We start from the raw sequence: 15,198 nt of genomic DNA on the forward strand, positions 1-15,198 counted from the left end.
TTTGTAACCATGGCTGTACAGTATGTAGTTTTGGACCAAATTTTGAAAGGAATATTCCAGACAGTTCAGTGGTCTTGCGTTCTGGTGTGGTGGACGGGACGGAGGGGGTTGTAGAGACCAGCGGATCATCGAAAGTGCTGGATGTACCGTTGCATGAACTTTTGACCTGCGTTTCACCAGGTTCTTTCAGAGCAGTAATCTTCTCTCTGGCTGATCGGCAAGAATGCGAACTTGATGGGTGGCAGGGGAAGCTTGTCAATTCAAAAGATGTCCCACTCCAGGATAACATGTCCCCCCCCCCCCCCCCCCAAGCAGTAGTAGTGTACCGCAGGTCTAGATAGTAACTTGTTTTCACGCAACAGTCTGTATATAGCTTGTGGTTATGAAGAGGAAGTTAACCCTGGTAATGGTATTAAGTTGGTTTAAAATAGAAGCAGAAAAATGAGAGAAACAGTGAAAGTTTGAGCAAGAACCGATTAAAAAATAAGAAACTTCCCCTTTCAACTCTGAGGTTACCTGGTAGTAAAGGACTGCTTGGAATCACTTGTTTCATAAACTTGAAGTCTAGGCCTACTCTTAAGTTTGAAACCACAAAGTACACGCCGTAATAGGGTGAGAGCAATAACTACGAGATGCGTGGGAGGGGGAGGTGGGGGTCCTCACTTACAGTTATGTGAGATGTTGACGCATTTTGATTTAACTTTGTGGTTTCTCCAGATTGTACATGTAGTTATGATGACTGCTTGCTTAGCTATTTGTTCAAAACTTGGAGAAATCATTGTGGTGCTGTGTAGACTCTTGTTCTTGTTTGGGTCGTTGTTTAAAACTTCCGGGTTTTGCAAACTTAGCTGTAGATGTCTGAAACTGTGATGGGGCTGTACGAAGATAGTTGTGCATCATGTGTGCAAGCTCAAAGTCATTCTAATGTCAGGCTCTGCTAGAAGTTATTTCTAGATGAATGCCCTTGCCAGGATATCCTTGTTTTAGAGAAGGTGCATTTTAGAATATTAGGCCTGCACAAGCTAACTTGAACATAAATGTTGTAGTACTGTATACTGTGTAGAACTTTTAGAGATACCTATTGAAGTAGACATACATCAGAAATTGTCTATGTAGCTGTTCCCTGCATGCAGTAGGGCCTACATGTACATATACACATGTAGGTGTATTTCACCAATGGCAATGCAAGTGTAACACCGTTGTGTAGTGGGACACTTTTTTTGACGATGCTAGGAAATGCTGACCCACTCCTGCAAATGGCATGGTCAGCAGTGTTTTAGGCCATGGGAAAACCTACTTCATGCTGCGCTCAGCTAAGGGATGCCAGGCTGCCTCATAGTCTAGTCACCTGCAGACCCTTTATCGGTTCTCATCGATTTTATCAACATGCAACGCTTCATTGTGAATCATGTTTCAGGGGGAATTAAAAGGAAATTGCAGTTTTAAACAGTGATCTTGCTATGTATCATAGAGGAAGAATAGTTTTAAAATATGAGAGTCTTTCTGTATTACTTGGAGGTCGTTTTCACTCGGATTTGATTTGAGAAAAGTCATAGAAGACTTGAAGTAAGACTGGGTGCTGTTTATGTCCAGTAACAGTATCAAAGTGCTTACAGAATTCACAGAAACTTCTCCGAACAGGTTGTCAAAAGTTTTCACTCCCAGTCTCCCTCCTGAACAGTGGATCTATTGGAACTTTACCACGAAGCTGGGAGGTTATCATGGAATTTTGTGGAGGAATGTAATATGCAATGGGTACAGTATAGAAGTTCATAACCATTGTACATGTATGGCAAAAAACTTGGGGGTTTAGACTTTAGAATGTTCAGCTACGAGATGGTATGTGCATTGCATTGTTCTCATTGTGGATTTCATTGTTGGCATTGTAGATGTCTTGGCCTCTGCTTAAGTGGATTACACACAAATATTTTCTGCTTCCCTGAGAAAGGAATGCATTGTCAAAAAGTATTTATGTTTTGAAAAGAAATTTTCTGATATTTACATTGATTGTCAGCTGATATTGTGTTTGGAGAATTTGATGCCTGTATAAGTTGAGATTCCTGAATTTTACCAATCTGGATTTAGGATACATATTTTTGTTTTGGTGATCAGAATTTAGTATAAATTTCTCATTCTTCTATTGACAAGTACATTTGTACAATGTATATTGTATACATATTGTTGTAGGCTGGTATTGTGCTGAGAATTGGATGCCTGTATTTATTCCTGAATTTACTTGAACTTTCTCATTCTTCCATCAGCAGATCTATTCAGAAAAGACACTTTCACCAGTCTTTCTTTTAAAGTACAGGTAGTTATCTATTAAGGTTGGATATTCCTTCAGTGTGAAAGTGGTTTTGGAACTGGGAACCTGTGGTGAAATAGGAAAAAATATAGGAAAACTGTACAGGAAATTCCAAAATGAGGAAGTCAGGTGGTGTGTGCGCTATCCAACCTGGTACTGGAAGGAAGTTCTCCAACAGTACATTTCCGTAGAGGAACATTTACCTGTGCATATCAGATTTATAAAGTCCAAAAGGTGATATTCAATATAGGCCTCAATAGTACTGAGGGGTTGAATACACTGAAGTCTAACTACCGGTACATGTACTGTACAGTACATGTGTGTAGCACCCTAGATTGAGAAAAAGTGGCCAAATCATGACCTGTTGATCAGGATGGGCTGTCTTTATGCACACAGTTGGCTCACACGTCAGGTCGTAGGTCGGGATGTAATGTAGGCCCTTCATGTAAATCTGTACTGCAGCACAGTGCAGTCCTATTCTCAGTATTAAATAGGGACTTTTAGATTTGCACGAAGACAATGTGGATTGCTACAATCGACGTCCTTTTAATGCACTGCCTTGAATGGACGTCACACGTATCGGTCCACGCAAATCTAAAAGTCCCTAATGTCATTGTCTTACTTTTAAGAATCATGGATATATAAACTAGCGCAAATCCATGATTTAAAGTAGATTGTATTCTGTAGATTTCTGAGACTGTGAAATGAACTATTTTGAACTTTGTACCCTCTAATCTATACAGGGGCCACCATTTACACAGACCCTAAAATATTTCATTCTTACAGTTCATTTACCCATGTGCATTAGTGTGGACCATGCCTAATGTATTCTGGGCAATGCTCCACAGAAAGTTAAAGATATCATGTAAACTGGCTTCAAATGTGTACATTTGATTGAATTGTTATGGATTATGACGAAAAACAAAACATGACATGGAGCTCGAAGGCTGATACTCTTGTTTGTGTTCACAGAACTAACAAATGCCTCAGGCCATTTAAACATGAAATTAATGTTTAACATCCCCGCCCACTTCCTTTTTTTGAGGCCGTTTGCTTTTTTCCCCAATATTTTTGTTTTCCTATTTTTTTTAAAGGAAAAACTTAACTGATAAAATATTTTGTTCTGATTAATAAACAGCACAAAACAAATGCTGGAGGTGGGGGGGGGGGGGTGTGGGGGCATCGTGAAAAATAGCACGACTGGCTGGACGTCAGGGAAAATGTACTGAGCAGCCATTTTGAAGAAGAAAAAAAAAAGCCCTCCCCCTTCCTATTTTTCAAATGCTAAACATGTTTTTTTTTTAATTGTAAATGTCCTAATATGATACACATCAACATTTCATATAAAACATTGGCATGGAATTCAAAATCACAAAGATACACAAAACAAATTGGCTCAAGCGACCTGTAGAATGCACATCAACTTGTAGATGTGTACATTGCCACATACGTGTACATGTACTTGTGCATATTGTACTTGCTCTTCAACACCAATAAATGCTGGGATCGAAGTTTGACATTTCCCATTGTCACCTAGCCTTTGTTTTGAAATGACAGCTGGCAGTGTTTTGTAAACAAACAATGCCTGTCAGTGCTGGGAGTGTCAAACTGGCTGGCAGTGATATCTCCCATCGATGTACATGTACACTGTGGGGGGAATTCCAGGAATTTGATATAGACATGATCTTGAATGGATCATAATGACGTATTTCCTTTGTAGTTTGTACAGCGCACTTGCTTGAGAAAGACAAATAAAGGACATTTATTGAGGTCAAAAGTATCATGTATATTTTGATAGAGGATGCTTGGAAATGCTAGAAGTTGAAGTAGACAGTTTATTTACTTTTAAGTAAATATTTTCACCCGTAGAGATATGTTTCGGTTGAAGGACAAACTCGCCAGTTGTTGAATTCGTGTAAAGCCATAGTCACTACCAATTACATGATTTTCAATTTTACATGTATTTCCGTTGATCATGAACTCATTTATACTGAGTACATGATGTAAGAATTATTTCTGGAGAATAAGTGAAAATAATCTATTGAAGTGCCCCATTGCAATCAGTGTGGCCTCAAACTTCTTTTCTTTATTCATGGATCACCCCAATGTTTACTCTCATTAATGCGACACATACTTCTGTGCCACATACTGATGTGCCACATGCTGATGTACTGTACTTCCACATGGAAAAAACATGACCAGCTAAATTTGTTTTTGTACAAACGTTGTACATGTGCTGTTTGTTATGTCTCTGTTTTAAAGAAGAGGACACATTTTCCACTGCTCAAACGACTGTAAACAATTTGAGGACTCTGGATGATATGCAACAAAGGGACATGTTTTTATCAAGCCAATATCCTCTCTTACATTCAAGGTCGAATATGGGTAGTGCAAAGGATGATGTACATGTATGTATTTACTTACACAAGCCATGATCAAAATTCCTGTGGTTTTCCTGTAAGGTTGACATAAGCCTTGTATTTCACAAAAACCTCATGGTACAGAGAAGCCAAATAAGGTTCACAATTTCTATTATTATGATTTTTGTCCATTTTTTTTTTATAGAGGATTGTTTCTTTTGTGGTATCTCCTTGGGAACTTTGTGGTCTATTCTGGGGTTTACTTGTGGTTTATTTGGTAGTTGGTTTAACAATAGGCTTCCCAGACCATAATTATATGATCTTTCATAATAAGTCTATGTTTGTTTTAAGAAAAGCAGATTCAACAGGTCTTTTTCAGAGCTGGACCTGCGGTGTGTAATGATATTCCTATTTTCTCCGGAGTGAAAACAAAGCTCATCTCATTTATTTGTGAATAAAAACAAAGTAATATATTATATTGCATCATATCCGTCTGTTTCTAACCCAAAAAACAAAATAAAAAAAGAAAGAAAGAAAAGAAAGTGTGGGGCAGCAAGCTTGACCAAACTTTGAAACTGGCAAAATATTTGTAACCTGCATACAACAATTTCTTTACAAAAATAAAATAAACCATACTGAAATTAAAAATAAAACCAAAATGTTTTGTACAATAAAGACAAGGAAACCTACGTTGTATTTGAACATGGATTCGTTTTTGTTAATAATACATGTACACTTGTGGAATTATTCAAATTGTTCAGTATGTGACACATATACTGTACATTGACCACAGGAGCAAAAGAAAAGCTAAAAATTGGTTGGAATTTTGAAGAAAAATAAAGACATATTGGTGTAATATTCAAATATGGTGCACTATTGATTTCCGCTTGTAACAGGTAGACCAACTAAACACACATTACACAAACTACCTGCAATGCTGTATAGACGAGGACTAAAGATCCTGCAGGCCTGCTACATGCATGTAGGCTTACAGTTACAGTGTACAAGTCCTATTGCAGATCATATTATGTGTATAGTTCAGTACAAGGTCTCATCAAGATGTTTCCTTTTCTGTACTGAAACATGTACATGTATATTTATAGTCGTACACATCTCATACATGCAGCAGCAGCAGCTTGTGTTCGTGACTGATCACCTCCCAACATCTGGCGTTGCCAGAGCTCTTCCGAAGATAGGCTGACAAACTTTCCTGTTCAGACAAGCAAATTTCATTGTATATGATGTCGTATAGCTATATGACAAGTACATGTTATCATTTTTTTCTCGACTGAACATCATTTAATGAAACGTTGAATGGAACGTCCCATAATGAAATAGGCATTGTTTTAAAGGTAAAGACCAGTATTGGAAACGCCCTAATTTAAAAAAATGAAATGGAAGCTCTCATTACCAATCATGTGAAAGAATATGTTTTGACTAATACATGATGATAAAAAATTTGCTGGGAAACCGCCTAATAATTCATATATTTGGTAAATTTGTTTCTCTCATGGTCTGTGAGAGATATAGGGTAGTCCCATATACATCTTTCTGTGTAGAGTGCTTGTAACTTTACGAAGAATGGGCCAAATTTCTTATCATTTTGATGATTCCAGAACCTTGCAGATGCTAGATGATCAACCTTTTCTGATCGATTCCACAACGTTTCTTTCACAATGCAATCGCATGACCATAACTGGTCTTTACCTTTAAATGAAACATTGATAAAGAACCAAGGTCAGGTTCTAGTCTGAACGTATCATATACATGTATGAAGAAAAAAAGAAACATATGTGGGCGGGGCTTATCGTGAGTGCTCACTGATAATTGGCCAGCTGTCGTGTCACCTGACCTCTTCAAAATTATACATAATAATTTGTTTTTATTTCTAATTTCAGTATAGTATCATTTAAAACAGAAAGAAACCAGTTCCAGTCTTTCAGCCCCTTTAGCTATCAATATGGTGGTTCTTTAACAATGTTTTTGTAAATATGAGTTATATGTGTATATTTCCTCAGTCTAAACTGGCCAGAAGACGAGGACTATCTCTGTGCCTTCCTCCCCGAGTTTTCTAGCAGACAGCTGTGAGGGTCAGACATTCCAGTTTGACATTGGACCCAGACAGGAAGTAGGGCTACATTTGTGCCTCCCCCCAATCTCCCTAGAGACCCGCCAATGGCCTTATCACTGGGTAGTGTTTCGACCTGCCTAGTCTGCCCTCTCGCAGACCCTGATAATATGCTCTTGAGAGGTCTATCGAAGGCATTGAGAATGTAGTCCTTGCTTGAGGTATAGCCTGGACCAGCAAAAGTTGTTTTTAACCCTATAGAGTTCTTCTCTTCTTGTGTCAGAGCAGGATTGTGATAAACTTTAAAGTTGTTAAAGTTTCCTACTAGGAAACAACCTGACAGTGTTTTTTCACTTGCCTTGCCTCAAAAGATGCAAGAGTAATGTTTTTTTGGTCTTGAAGGAATTCTATACATTTAAAGAAGACATTCATAAATGCATGATACACCCAATAAAACTAAAACAACAACAAGTAGGCTCTATACTTCGTAATTTTCTTCATTTATGATTGCAGCTCTCAGAAATGTGTTAAGCTTGTTCATGTATGTGTGAAATCATGCAATGACTTCACACATACATGACCAAAATAAAGGAAATATTCATATTCATGCATGAATTATCTGCTGAAGGCTAAATACAATTTTGTCTGCAGATTTGTGTTGCAAAATTGCTTTTAAGAATCTATCAATCAAGAAATTCATATCTTGGTTGTCTTGCTGTCAATGGCTTAAATAGTCTGTCAGAGAAACCTTTTCCTGTATCATGCCATTACTTGACAGAAATCATTAATCATCCCATCTTTAAAACATGTGCTCCACATACTTAACATTTCACGTCCATGGAATGTTTGCAGATTTGGTGAGTGTTTCACATTTGCAAAAGTGTGATGCTGCGAAAGAATTAAATCATGATCGACATGACATTCAGTTTTTGCTGTTGGTGTAAATTTCTTGATATGCTAAAGATTTATGCCGAGAAGTATCTGGTTTTACAATACTTCAGAAAGGTCAATCATGCCATATTTAGGGTAGTCCGGAAAACTGGCTTATTTTGATTATAACGATCTCAACCAATGCAATTTCCCCCTGTATTTGCGGCAAACCAAAGATGGCGTGATCCCGAAATATAATGGGCGTATGAATTAGTGGACGACGCCATCTTCGACTTGCAGCAGGTAGGGGAGAGGTTTCAAAATTAAATATAACTGACCAGATTCTGGACTTAAAGATAAAGTTGAGTTCTGGTCATGTGATTGCGATGTGAAAGAAACATTGTGGAATCGAACAGAAAAGGTTGATCATCTGTTTACTGCAAGGTTCTGGAATCATCAAAATGATAAGAAGTTTGGCCTAGTCTTGGTAAAGTTACAAGCTCTGTACACAGAAAGATGTATATGGGACTACACAAACATGTGGCATAAAAAATGTGTCCTGATTTTTATGATGTTACATGCCATATTTAGAATATTAAGGCATTTGATGCTTTTCAGGGAACATTTTTATCTGATGATCTTCCACACTTGCATAATACAATGATAATGCTCACAAATTATATTTTTCACCTCTTCCCAGAACTCAAACCTTCTCTTAATCAATGTTATGCATTCAAAATGGAACGGAAGGGAGGTTTGAAGAGGCAGACTAATGTTATTGCAATTTGAATGTGTCAATCAGTCCATGTCTGGCAGAATTTACTTGCCGTTCTCTAGCAATCCTACACCATAGACCATCAAGACTGATGGATAGACTGAGCTGGCTTTTCTTGCTGTTTGTCTGCGTTCTAGCTGTCAAGGGACTGTATCTTATAGCCCTTTTAGACTAGAGAAAGCATCGTATAGACGGACATTGTAGAAATACTTGTTGTGTGAGACGTGTGCAGTTGTGTACAATCCCTCTTGATACCGCTATGTGTCATTCACTTGACAGGTGCGCTTTGATTCTTTATAGAGTTCTCATTCAAAGAGATGCCCAAACTGCTGTTTTGCTAAATGACATTTTGTGATACATTCTATATTAATGCAAGAAAAATATACTTACGTTTAGGGATAAACTGTAGAGTTTCCATAGGAAACGTCCTATTTCTGCTTTTCTGAATGGGGGAAGGGTAAAGATGAATAACAGGATACACAGATGGGGAGAAGGAAATGGTGAAGTAAAGATAGAGGGAGAGAGACAAAGAGAGAGAGAGGGAGAGAGAGAGAGAGAGAGAGATACAGAAAGAGAGATTGAGAGAAGAAAAGAGAAGAAGAAAGTTAGACAACAACAAGAAGAGAGAGAGAGAGAGAGAGAGACAAAGAGAATAGGAGATACACATATGAAGGAAGAAAGAGACATAACCTTTCAGAAGGTGAAGAATGCAAAATTTGCAAGGGAAGAAAGTGAAAAATAAATGAGCTTGAACAGATAGATTACTTTGTATCAAAACACTTGTCTGGAATGGGAGTATCTGAATACAATTTTAATTCATCTTGGGTGCTATAAGCATGCTATGAGGCACATTTATTAGTAGCATAAAAGCATATACTTCGCATAGGCCTATTTTTTTCGGTGAGAAAGTATCAGAAAGTGAACTGAACTATTAAGTAAGCTATTTTGTCTTATGGTATTCTGATTTTGACCCCGGAAATCCTTCAGAAAAATGAAGAAAGATTGTCAGCAAAGCTATAAATAGCTCTGCCCATCGAAACAGGTGTTTTTATTATTGTTACAGCTTCCGTCTTTCTTTGCTGAAAATGTCCTCCTCAAGATATCTATTAGGGAAATATTATGATTGAATTTTATTTTAAATGCATGTACTTTTAATAGTATCTGAACGTCATCCTTTCCCTTTGTACTTTACCGATCGATCGGAAGTATTTTGTATCAAAATGTACAATTTTAAGACATCTAAAGGAAATAATATCCCAGGATATAAGTCTAAGTGTCCTTTATCTCTGAAGTTTCATCATATTCCTCTGGGTAATTACCTGACACTTTTGTGAATGGAACGTCTTGTTGACTTTCTCGTCATGAATCGAAAGTTTCCAAACTAAATTGCCAGACAGTTTTGTCAGACATTTTTTTCTCTGTGGGCTATTTCTACATGTAGTAGGTCCTGTTTCACGGATGTCTAGTCTCATATTATTCAAATGTTTTAGAGGGATTTTTGTTAATTTCTTTCTTTCTTTCTGATATTTAGACAAGGTGACTCATTATCACCAATAATGATGGTCTTCCATGAGGCCCTGTTAAACATAATGAGGAACGATAATTTAAAAATAATATAATAATAATCATAACAATAATAATGCTGGGTATGATCTAAAAAATACTAAAATTCCAATCAAGAATTTATTTATATGCAGGGCTCTACACTATTGGAAGGGGTTCCGGATTAAACTTTTTACATGTATGTACGAGTCCTAATTAAAAAGTTTAAATTTGTTGGGGTCTGGACTTAAATTTCGGGTGCCCATAAATTTCGGGTGCCCATACATGTATATCCTGGGCCATGTATTATAAAGCGTTCTGATTGATCGTAAGGTTTAATGTTGAGCGTGAGGCTATGACTCATCGTGTATTGATCAAACTTAAGATCAATCATAACTCTTTATAATACAGGGCCCTGGGCGCCTATTAGTGTTGAGCTCCGTTTTATGGGATGTTGTTTTTGTTTTTTTCTTTCCTGGGCGGTGGATGTTCACTCATGTACTGCCACGTCATGAATTGAACCGTTTGGTACTGTACTTGTAGACTTGTAAGTACCGCTACTTGTAAATACTTTTCGTGCACTTTACCATTTGGTTCAGTTCCTGTGATAATTGATTCTGCCTTTTTGTGATTTTGAGGGGAATTACCATTTTGTTATACTTCCTGTTACTCTGTATGTTGTGTGACTTTTTTTATTTGGGTTCAATTATAACTGCTTTTAAAAGTTACCAAATTCAACTGCGAGTGGTCACTTGGATTGCAGCAAAAACAAACAATAATTCAATGATTTGATAATTTGTATTTTGCAAACTTGCCACAGTGTCCATATGACCACACTGGCAGGCGTTTTAGGTTGTCTAACAGGATTTTGATGATCAATGTCTCATTGGCAACCGACTCTTTAAACTTCTCATCAATTACAAGTGCTAAAATTCTATGATGAATTTACTTTCAGCCAGTCAGATGCAATGATTTCAGTAGCTTATAATAGTTATTAAAACTTGTTATTGATAACAAGTTTTATGAAACAAGCCCGGTCCCTGTTTCACGAAACCGTACGATAATAATAATGATAATAATAATACTCAGTTCTTTTATATAGCGCATAACACATTACAGGATAGCATGTCCCTATGCGCTTCAAATAGAAAGGAAAAAATTACAAGAAAAAGTCATACAAATTAGAAAATCCACTTAAAAGCAAAGAAGTACATGTTACAATGAGTATGATATAAGCTAATGAAATCATTGAATATGATTGTGGCATGTGTGTTGATAAAAATGATTTTTAACAAGGTTTTTTAAAACAGAGCCCTGGGATGGCTACATGTATCATCAATACTAAAAAAAAAAAAGTGCTCATGCAGCGAAGAGTTGCATGCACTGCAAATTCATGTGAATGAAGTAGAAGCGATTGATACAGTTCCGTTTCTATTTCTGCAAGACAAGAATCTGCAGAATGTGCAGTATGTGGGAAGGCCATTGGGTTCAGGGACACATTTTCTGCAGGACTGTTGGGAAACCTTGTAACCCCTTGCTCAAAATGGCTGCTGCTGCTCTGTCATTTCATTTCTTGAGGATTGTCTTCATCAGCTGGTAATTGCAAAATATCCCGCTATTTTGACTTTCCCGGTTGCAAATATCCAGCTAATTTGTGTCTTCATCAGCCCGCAGTCGCAATTAGCAGGATATTTGGTCGAGATAATCATCCCAAGATATCTTGGGATAGTTTGCAAAATATCCCACTATTTGGCAAAATATCCAGCTATTTGTCCGGTGCAAAATATTTCGAGCTAATTTCTCAAGGTCAAATCTTATGAATACGCGATTTGTAACTTTGGATTATTTCCTAAATCAGAAATAGTGGGCTATTTGGCAATCTCGAGATGATGAAGACGCGCCTACTGACCCCCATATTTCCACCCCAGACCCCCCCCCCCCCAACCCCCCCAACCCCCCCCCCTCCCCAAAGCGTCTTTGTAATTAATTTCTTTTTTATTCATCATCATTGACTTAGAATTTTGAATAAATGTACGTAGTTTCAGTAGTATACGAAAATCAGGCTTTAAATTTTTTTTTTTTTTAAATTTGTATTTTCCATTAAAAAATGTCCTTATTGTGAAAAAGCATTGCAACCAAATGACCCTTTTAACCGTGTGATGAGATGGGTGTGTGCCCAGCCGAGTCCTAGATTTGTTCACCTGTGTTTACATAGCAGATAATTGGTGAGGCAATCCAGGTGAAGCGAAGTGTGGCGAGGAGAGAATCATTGACCTGATTTTACCTGGTACTCCTCAGTACGGTGACTCAATGGGAACAAAAGTCATTGTTTACTCTCACACGGTGGGAGACCACTGTTACAAGTTGTTGGAGAGAGGGGTGTTCACGCGAAGTTGTGTGCAGTCTGGACGCAATTTACTTTGGGGTCATGCCAGCTACATGTAGTTAGTTGCCTGGCTTGTAGTTTTTAACTTGGAATACTGGATGTATCGGTCCCGCTTGAACCCTGATCATTGTGAGTGGATTATAATTTAAAACTACGACTGTTCCATGTGAACATAACTTGTGAGAGATGAAAAGAGAGAGAGAGAGAGAGAGAGAGAGAGAGAGAGGGAGAGAGAGAGGGAGAGAGATAAAGAATAGAATCGGATCAATTGATGAAATTTGGTGCATCTTCACACCTTGCAGACAAAAAGCCCTAAAGGAATTTTGTGAGTGTTCATGGAGTGCAACACTTGTGGTCCTTTCTTTTTTTTTCTCTCAGGGTACTCTTTTTAAAACTTGCGACCAACCTGATAATCGTAAAGAAATAAAACTCTGGAGCTACAGGAAAGCTTACAGGGATTTTCCAGTTAAACCTTTGCCTACCGGAACCGAATGGTTCCTGTGTCTAGCGTAGGGAATCAGAAATTTTGATGGTCAGTGGGTTAACTTATGGATGGAGCAGCATTGCCATGAGCGCCCCCATTTCTATGTACTGTGGAGAGAAAGGGAATTACTGTGTCTTCACAGCTTCAAAAAGTGGGCTATAATTGGGCGAGAATGGATTGTAAAATTATTGGTTCAGAATTGTCAAAATGTTATCAGTACAGTCAAACCTGTCTACAGCGACCGCCCAAGGGAAACACAAATAGCGGTCTTTGTAGACAGGTTCCTTTAGTACACGTTTCAATGAGAAAACATTTTCACGGGAAACTAAAAATGTGCTCGGTGTAGACAGGTGGTCACTAAAGCAGGTTAGACTGTATTTATGTCTCTAGTGCATTAATAACATTTCAAAAAACCTAAAAAACCAGACTACAACGCGTGAACCAACCTACATCCATGTAGACTTGACATGTGTGCATCTAACTGGACTGAATGAATTATGGACATTTTTATACTTCATCGCTTGAAAATGATGAAAGGAGGGAGTTACAATACAAAAGATTGAGGGAAAATTGTATGCTGTGTGTTCACGAGCTAGCAAAAGCTAAAGGTGGTGGTTGAGAGTCGAGGTTATATATAAACAGTTTGATGTTCCTGGAAGTTCTTACAACGTTAGATGATGTCTACATACATTGTACCTGTTTCTGTATTACAAAGATCAGCACGACTCGGATCTTCTTGTTTAATCAAAGACTAGGCTGTCAAGCTGCAAGCATTCCACATTTCATGGTTTTGTTCTGTAACTTTTAATTGAAAGCCCTTCAAATATACCAGGTGCATGAAAAGATCAGGCAAAAATTTCTGCAAACATTGTTTCTGTTGGTTTTGCATGACCACATCGTGCTTGACGCCAGGAATTTTATAAAGGAAAGTAAGATTTAAAATCTGTAAATTGGCAAAACATTGAAGAGGTAAAAAATCACTGTCTTTTAAAAAAGTTGTTAAACTCTTTAAAATAGCTTTTAAACATGCATATTGTTTCCAGAGACATTACATTTCAATTGAATAATGTTGCAATAAAAGAACAATATAATTATTGCCAATTTGAAGAAAAAAAGTGATCAATTTAGTCCTTAAAAAGTTTTCTGTCCCAAAGTTGTTTAACCACAAGTTCAAGATTATTATTGCCAATTTGTAGGGAAAAAAGGTTGATCAAGAGAACTCTTTAGAAATCCTGTCCTGTAAAATGGAGCTTGCAATGTCTGCCAATCGTTTATCACTCTCTTCCTCCTGGTATTCCCCATGTGTTTAATCAGTTTATATTTGGCCCAACATTTACTTAAAGATGGCCTCACCTATTCCACCGCAAGATCAAAACAGGATCTAAGAATGAAATAAGTAATGAAAAAGTAGCGTAATCTAATAATGATATTAAATAATAGGGGGTTTGAACTTTGAAGGAAGGAGTTCTGAAGAAATCCCTGAGGGATGCATGAGATTCCTGTGTTTTGACATTTCTAACATGGGTTTGCGTTGGAAGAGAAAACATGATTACATGGAGTTAGGCCTTCGACTTTCTGAGAAGTCGGCCAGGTTGACTGTACTAGTCTATATGCATAGCTGCCAACTATTCATACTTTGGAAGACTGATTTCTGTTTTCTGCCTTGAACTGGTGTTAGGAAACCTATATTCCTCTCACTTTCCTCAAGAAAAATAGACATCTAGATATTCCTTGCTTTAATAGGCTTTGATGCACAGCTGCCAACTATACCCGTTTAGAAGGACTGAATTCTATTTTTTGTCTTGAACTGGTGTTAAGAACCTCATAGTCCTCTTATTTTCTTCAAGAAAAATAGACATTTAGATATTCCTTTATAAGGCTTTGGAGATTCCTAATTTTGAGTGTGTACCTGTATATAATTTGTGATGATGATGTACTGCTTGTGATAACGTGATTTGTTGCATTTTGGACCGGTACTTTGGTAAGTGAGATACATGTAGATAAAAAAACAAAACTAGATTGGTTCTTGTTTCATGAAAGTTACAATCATATACCAAGTTTTGATTTCACCATGCCTTCCTGAAGTTCATACTCTTTCTTGTGAAAAAGAGAATTTGAATGCTTCTGTAAATAAATACTGGATATCCTTTCAAAATTTTTGATACAGAAAGTACCTATAACTTCTTTTTCTTTAGACATAATTAATTAAGACATAAAGATTTTAGGCTCTTATTGGAACCAATAGTTGCCTTTAATATTTATCTTGAGGGATATGCTTTGCTTAGGGGTACATGGAACCTTTTCTTACAATGATCCCATTGTTGCTATCGAGTTGTCTGGCATGTGCCTCGATCTGCTGTATTTGGGTGCATGCTGCGAGAAAAGTTTACATAAAGTTTGAATGTGCC

The 15,198-nt window shown here is 37.4% G+C and overlaps 1 protein-coding gene across 2 annotated transcripts in view; it reads left to right on the forward strand.

Annotated features, from left to right (window-relative positions):
- Window positions 1-1,491: 1,491 nt before the first annotated feature.
- LOC582903 (fibronectin type-III domain-containing protein 3A) overlaps window positions 1,492-15,198 on the forward strand; it is a 99,621-nt gene continuing 85,914 nt past the window's right edge. The window contains exon 1 of one of the 2 annotated variants that reach the window (XM_030981866.1): window positions 1,492-1,755. The gene's annotated coding sequence lies outside the window, so the exon portion shown is untranslated. Of the gene's footprint in view, window positions 1,756-12,096; window positions 12,436-15,198 lie in introns of those variants that run through there. The other variant, XM_030981865.1, reaches the window with a different exon arrangement.

The sequence above is a fragment of the Strongylocentrotus purpuratus genome, unplaced genomic scaffold, assembly GCF_000002235.5.
Source record: "Strongylocentrotus purpuratus isolate Spur 01 unplaced genomic scaffold, Spur_5.0 spur5_scaffold_12, whole genome shotgun sequence".
In the NCBI taxonomy this organism is placed as follows: Eukaryota; Metazoa; Echinodermata; class Echinoidea; order Camarodonta; family Strongylocentrotidae; genus Strongylocentrotus; species Strongylocentrotus purpuratus.